A 7596-nucleotide genomic window follows, 5' to 3' on the forward strand; every position below is an offset into this window, starting at 1 on the left:
GAACGGGGGGTGGGGGTGGGGTGGGAGGGGAAAAAAGTGCAACAACGAATGAACGGAATTCCAAAATCTCTGTAGATGTTCACTGAAATTTAAAAAAAAAGAGGAAAGGAAAAAAAAAATCCTAGCCTCCAAGGAGCAGCCTGGTTTCGCCCTCTCCTGAACAGACCTGTTTGTTCTCTTGGCGGTCCGTGGCATGTCCAATATGCTTCTCCAGCACCACAGCTAAACAAAGGCATCGATTCTTCTGTCATGCTTGGAAGCGGCCTTCAAGTCAGTGATGACTTGTGGTGATGGATACACAATGGAATGAAGCACAGCCTGGTCCCCACAATCAGGTTCTGATAAGATCTTTGTGATCTGCAAAGCTTTGGTTGGGAAGTCCATCACCTTAGTCTGGAAGTTTTGCTGAAACCCGTTTAGCATCATAGTCACTTGTAAGCATCTGCTGACAGACCAGTGATTGCTGTGCATAACCCCACTCTCTACTGACCGTCTCTGATCCCCTCACAGGGGCCTCTCAGAAGCTCCCCAAAGGGATTTGGGACTTCCCCCCTTCAGGGTCTTTGCACATGCTGTTCCCTCTCTAGAATGCCTTTCCTCTGGATTACTCCCTTCTCAGAGCAGCCTTCAAAGACTGCCTGTGTCTCCATCTATTCCTTTGCCAGGTTTTATCTCCTTCACCAAATACCACCAGAAGTCACCTTACCCAGTCCTGGGTTATCTATCTCATCTACCAAACCATGGGCACCAGCAGAGCAAACACCTGACCTTGTCCCAGGCACTTAGCAGGGGCTCAATAAACACAAGTTTAACACGTGAACAAGCTCCATTTTACAGAGGAGGAGGCGAAGGGTCAGAGAGACACCGCGTGCATCAGTTGCACTTGGCCTTTGGCTCTGAGCTCAGATTGGACCAGATCTACCTGCATGTGGACAAATGTCACCCACCCCTCCTGGGGAAGCCTGGCTCTATATGCTACAGGAAGTCAAGCTGGTCTCTCAGATGCAGGTTCAAGGCCCAATTTTACTGCTCAGCTGACTTTTACTTTGGGGAAGTGGCTTAATCGTTTTGAGTCCCTGTTTCCTCTTCTGTAAAAATGAGATTAGGAAGCCAAAGGACCAGCCCACGTGGTCTTGCCTTGAGCTGCCCAGTGAGCGTCTTCCTCTCCCCAGTGTCTCCTCTGTGACTACCCACCCTGAATTATGATGGGGCTCCTGAGATGCTTCAGCCTAGTTGCTGAGGAGTCTCCAGTCTGGGGGTGGAGTAAAACTAGATGCAGATATCTCCAGTCTTGTGGAATTGAGATGGTGGGGGAGACCAAGGAGGACTTCCTGAAGGAGGAGGCATTGACACCAACATTCCAGACTGGAGGTAAAGCTGAATGAATGCAAAGGCCCAGAGATGCACTCAACAACTTGGCTGGTTCTGACTGGTGAGGAGGAGTTCCAGCCTCACTCTGACACTCAGTAGCATCAGGGAACCAGCCATGGAGGGAGGGAGGGTGTGACACAGCCCAGCCTGGTAGTGTTGATATGGGAGCTGCCAAGAGGGGCTGCCTGACTCCAGCCTGTGCCTGGGGACCCAGAGCAGCGTCTTTCTGGCATATTAGGGGAGGAGGCTGTGGCTGAGTCACCCACCCCGCTCCTGCGAGAACATTCGGCAGCCCACATAGGCTGCCACCAAGCAGGAACACAGCCCCCGGAGCCCCTCCGCACAGCCTTCCCTGAGGCCTCCCCTCTGTTCCCCAGCTGTTCCCTCCAGGCCACAGAAGGAGAGGGGGAGAGTACAGGCAGGCAGCAAGCAGACAAGGATTGCTGGGCCGAAAGGCCCAGAGCTTCCCGGAGGAGGAGGCCTTCCCAGCCCCAGGGGCCCAGTGTGGCCTGTGGCTGTTGAGACTTGGGATATCAGGTCTAGAAGGAGAAACTGAGGCTCAGATCCAGGTCCTAAGAGATCCTACCTATAATACAAATCTGATTCCCCTCCCCTTCCCTGCTCCAAACCTTTCCAGGGTTCCCCAGCACACTTGGAATAAAACCTACCCACCTCCCTGGGGCCCATGAGCTCCTGTGTAGCCTCTGTAACCCTCCTGTCCTTTCATGATCCTCCAATGCCCTCACCCTGCCAGCTCTGGTCTCCCCATTATTCTCCTAACACACCTAGTTCATTGCCGCTGCAAGCTCTATGCATAAGCTATGATCTCTGCCCTCTACTTCAAGCACCCTCTGTAAGTTATTACCCATGCCCAGGTGCCCAGGAGGTGGTGAGGGTTGAGATTCAAACTCAGGCCCACCTGCCTGCCCCAGACAATAGTGCTCCACCTGCAGGCCACCGTACTGGTCCCCTGGGAGCGAACTGATTCTTAGTCCCTCCACAGCCAATAGCAAAGACCCGAGGCCTTGGGCCACTCATTGTTTTAGGAACTCTGGGATCAGTCCAACCCCAGGTCCCCCAGTGTCTGCAATCTCTCCGCCCCACTTTCTGCCCTTCATTCCAGTGTGTGTGTAGGGGGAGTTTTCAAGGACAAAGCAGCCAAAAATAATCTGCTCGACCTACCTCCCCAAAGTGGGGCAGCCCCGCCCTGCCACCTGGCGCCCCAAGGTAATTAGCGCATGTGGCAAATGAGGGTAATTAGGTCTTTGGGAAATTTGCAGGACTGAGTTTAGTGTGCCTCCCAACCCCCCCCCCATTCTCCCATCCTGCCACCACCTCCTGTCCTGATCTCGGTCCCCTGATCTGAGATGCCTCCTCCAATCACTCCCAGCACCCCCAGCCCCTTCATGCTGTAGCCTGAGCAAATTGGCTTCCTTGTTTCCTAGGGGCTGTTTGTGGAAGTTGAACTGGATTTTAATCTAAAGTACGGTCATCTCTCCTGTGTAGTTATCATTCTGTGCTGGAAGATTCAAAGTCCCAGGGATGCTTTAGCTTCAATCCCACCCCAGTCTTTGAACTACCCTCAGACTGGGAGAGTCAAAGTGGGGCCAGAAGGAGAGAGGGAATTGAAGGGGGCTGGAAGGAGAAGAGGATCTTGGAAGTGGGTCTTTGAAGGATGAATAGGAGTTGGTCCAGAAGATAAGATCTAGAGGCTGGCCCAAGTAACTGTGGCTGAAGTAATGGGGAAAAGAAAAAGTGAAATCCCTTGAGGGGACACAAGGAACTAAAGATTCAGAGAATCTGTGAAAGTCTGCTGTCGGAGACCTCTCCAAAGTACTGAAGAGCAATGATGTCAGTCTGGAGAATAAGGTGCACCTGATCCAGTCCACAGTCTTTGCAATTACTTGCTATGCATCAGAAAGTTGAATGATGACTAGGGATGATAGAAGGAGAATTGATGTCTTTGAGCTGTGGTGCTAGAGAAGAGTATTGAATATACCAGGGATTGTTAGAACACACTAAACTCAGTCCTGCAAATTTCCCAAAGACCTAGAGAGGGTGAAACCAGGCTGCTCCTTGGGGGCAAAGATTCTGAAGCTTTCTCTGATATACTTGGGACATGTTGCCAGGTGGAACCAGTCCTTGGAGAGGGACGTTGTGTTTGGGAGGGTGGAGGCACAGCACAGGAGAGGAAGACCCTCTATGATATGGACTGATTCAGTGACTGGGGTAATAGGTGTAGGTATGTCAGAGACAGTAAGATTGGCACAGGATAAAGCAGGGTTTAGGACTGTTGTATGTAGCATCGCTATGAGTCACAGGTGACTCGATGGCACATAACAATAACATGAAGATTTAGATTAGATCCCTGGATGATACCTTGTCTCTGGTGGCCTAGTGGGAAAGGAGTTGTGTTGCCAACTTAAAGGCAGGTAGTTCAAATCTCCCAGCTGTTCCATAGGAGAAAGACAGACCATCTCCTCCTGCTCAATTAATTCACAGCCTCTGAAAACTCACTGGAGTCTTAACTATGAGTCTGACTCTATGGCAATGCATTTGAGTGACTAACCTAAGGGTTCGTGGTTTGAATCTATTCTGTGACACCTCAGAAGGTGATTTACTTCTGTGAAGATCACAGCCAAGAAACCTTGTGCAATGCAGTACTACTCTGCACACATGGGGCCCCCACGAATAGGAATTGACTCCACAGCAGCCTGTTTGGCTTGGGCTGATTTCCTGTCCTCAAAAAGCACACATCTGTTTGGGGCCCTCCAACCACTGAAAGAGAAAATATTAATAATATGGTGCTGGATCCAAAACCACATGCCCAGTCAGCCAAGAACAAATGCAATGATTTGAGCAGCAAGTATGCTCTGAGAACCTGGCGTCACGCCTTATTCACACAAGGACTTACTGGGTCCTTTCAGCAAACCTCTAAAGTGGGTGACATTCTTACGTTCACTTTATGGAGGGGAAAATAAAGCACAGAAAAGGAAAAGGATTCCTTTCTGGACACACGGCTTCTACAAAGCAGGGCTATGAGTCACCCCCTAGCCCCTGTTACTCTGGAGGGCACTGAGGCCAGGGCCTGGGAACCCCATTCTCCAAACATTATGGAAATCCTGCTGCAGGTCAGGCTTGATACAGATGCTTGGACAAAGCCATGGAAGATAAGACAGTAATCAAATCACGCCATGAACAGATTAAAGTGGTCACTGTGACCAGTGCTGTTGAGTTCAACACACAGCTTGGAGGAAGTGTGACCTCTCTGACACCCCCTATTTTGTCAAGACCCAGACCCTTCCAGGGAAAAGAGATGATAAACTTCAGTCTAAACGTTGGGCTCGATTTGAAGGTGGTGGTTGTTATGTGCCATCAAATCAACTATGACTCATAGCAACCCTATGAACAATGGCTCTGAATCTTCCCCTGCCTTGAGTCAGTCTCACAGTCTCTGACACATCTGTCCCTCTTGCCACATTTTATTAATCCACCTCATCCAGGATCTTCCTCTCTCGTGCTGACCCCTCTACCTTTCCAAGCATGATGTCCTTCAAGGACTTGTCTCTCCCGGCAACAAGCTCAAAGTATGCGAAACAGAGCTTTAAAATCCTTGCCTCCAGGGGCAACCTGGTTTCACCCTCTTCAGGACAGCCCTGTTCATTCTCTTGTCAGTCCATGAGTTCAGTTTAATACTCTTCTCCAGCACCATAATTCAAAAGCATTGATTCTTCTGTCATCCTTATTGAAAGTTGGGTTAGCTTTAACTAGACAGGAACAGGGGCCTTACCCATAAAAACCTCACCCATAAAAACCACCCTGCAAATGGCAGCCTCCCCAGAGAAAAGCAAGTTAGTCTGACTTCCTGCTTGGTTGCTCCTGCGATGGGAGGCTCATTCCTTCCCTTTTTTCCTCAGCTCCAAATGAAAGCTTTAGTCAGCCATGGCAGACATCACTAATCCCTTGGGAGAAAGGGTCCAAGGCCCAGTTAGAGGAGAACTCAGGCTGGGTTGGGGACTGTGGCTCAGAGAAGCCTCTGCCCTTCTATATGCCCAAGGGAGGGTAAGGAGCCCTTGGGTCACCTGGATCCTTCCTGCAACCAACCTTGTCCCTGATCTACGTGAGCATCTACTGAGAAAACTGAGGTCTCCCTGGCAAAATAACAATGAGTAAATAAAGACTTATTGGTCCTGAAAAAAAAAACAAAACAAAAACCAAAGCAAAAAACCAAAAACCAAAACCCAAACCAAAGCAAACCTGATATCTACCTTGAGAAAGCCACTTCCTCCCCCTGGACTTGGCTGGGACAGCTTCAGTTCAGGGCTGCTCAAGGCACGTTAAGTCCCAATCCTTCCTGTAGACCAGACAGGGGACCCAGGGAAAGCATGCCAGCCCCTCATCTCTATCTCTGTTGCTTTCTGCCTACACAAGGAGCAATGTCTGCCTGGCCCCTCGCCCAGCTACCCCCGCAGAACAGACCACGTGGTCCAGGCTCTGTGGCGGGGCAGCCCTCAGAAAACCCTGTGATACTAGCAGGATCCTCAGCCTGGCCGGCACCTTCCTCAATTAGTTATTTAATTTTTTACATTTATTATATATATTTTTTTTGTAATAAGGAAAAAGTCACTCTTTGCACAGAACAGACGGTATTTTCTTTGTTCCCGCAGAGCTCGCGCCTTCTGTGGCATCAGGCCTGAGAGCGAAGCCAAGTTCTTTGCTTGTTCAGATGTCTAGTGAAGTTAGAAGCAGCTGGGGAAAACAAGTTTGAGCCTCAGTTTCCCCAGCTTGGGTGAGCAGTTGCTCCCGAGCTGGGTGAGACTGAGGCTGCAGGAGGAACTGGTCCTCAAGGAGTGCTTGCACCTACCTGGTCACCGCCAATATAAACAGGTAACACAGCTCAGGTTGAGGTGGGGGGTGGGAGAGAGGGGATGGTTCCTTCCAAGCCAGGGGGGTAATCAGAGCAGCTTCCTGAAGAGGGGGCGGCATAGCAGAGCTGAAAAGGAGCAGGAGGAATTATGCTGCACGGAGGGTCTTCCGGATGAAGGAACAGCCTGGGCAAAGGTCCTGAGGGAGAGAGATTCTGCTTCTGGCTTGGGAATGCCTCCAGGAACAAGCCCGGAACTCATCTAACAGCCTTTGAAGGTAGCTGTCAGCTCAGAAGTGTGATTCATCTTGGGGGAAAGGAAATAAAAGGACAGGGAATGGAGCTATGAGTACCCCGAGGCCTCGGGAGATGAAAAGTCAAAGAACCCGGGTCTCTGAGCCCCAGTGCCCAACACTTTGCCACATGACTGACCAGTGGGACCAGCCAGGGTTGGATCACCCAATAAGCCAGGTAAGCCCCAGCTTACTTGTGCTTAAGTACTCATCTGTAGTTAACAATTTCACCTTTCCTCACCGCCACCACATCAACGATTCTGCTTTTAGGGATGTATGGCATTTGTCTCCCTCCCAACCCACAGCGTCTTCCTAGAGAATCAAAGCCCCTTTTCAAATGTAACAATCCCTGCCAGCGACAGAGATTCGTTAAGCAAAGTGAGCACAGGCCTGTCTTTGCTTATTGTTGTCTGTAGTGAACGGTCTCAAGCGTTGTCCCACCGTGTGATGTAAAAAGTTGACTGCAGATGAGTAAATCTCTTGCTTATTGGGTAATACCCCTCCGTGAGAGCAGGTCAGCCCCGTTTCAAAGAATCTGCCTCTGAGCAGCTTCACGTGGGCTCCCTGGGCCCAGAGTGGGGACCCAGAGCTGCTGCCATTCAGTGGGGCCTGGACCCTGACAGAGCTCCGCCCTGTAACAACAAGCTGTCTTTGGGGAGGCAGAAGAGGGCATAGGCTGGGCTTTTGGGATCAGGTTTGGGGAGAGGGCAGGCAGGCACGATCCTTGAGGATGACCCCCAAAAGACCCCATTAAAAAAAATCTACATTTTTGCCTCTCCTTGTCACCCCTTTTGACGTCCCCCTCCCAGGTATCTTAACTTCCTGGCCACACCTAGGCATCCCCAGATTTAGCCACAGATCCGCCTGCCTCAGGACCTGACGCCTATCCTGAGCCTGAGGTCATGACCTCGGACACCAGAGCAGCCTGCAGCAGCCACTTGTAGGGTCAGGACTCTCCAGGCGATGACACCGGCTCAGTTCACCTTTGCCTCTGTCGCCTTCGGGGCCCGTCTGTGTCTCTGGGAGTCTCTCCCTTCCCGGATGTCTGTCCCCCCCCGTCCCACCCCC

At 50.9% G+C, this 7596-nt stretch overlaps 1 protein-coding gene across 1 annotated transcript in view; it reads left to right on the forward strand.

Moving 5' to 3' along the window:
- HOMER3 (homer homolog 3 (Drosophila)) overlaps positions 1 to 7596 on the forward strand; it is a 32927-nt gene that overhangs the window by 16238 nt on the left and 9093 nt on the right. The gene's annotated exons all lie outside the window — the stretch shown is intronic.

Source organism: Elephantulus edwardii, unplaced genomic scaffold (assembly GCF_000299155.1).
Source record: "Elephantulus edwardii isolate Elephantulus edwardi_28Jun2011 unplaced genomic scaffold, EleEdw1.0 scaffold00045, whole genome shotgun sequence".
Taxonomy (NCBI): domain Eukaryota; kingdom Metazoa; phylum Chordata; class Mammalia; order Macroscelidea; family Macroscelididae; genus Elephantulus; species Elephantulus edwardii.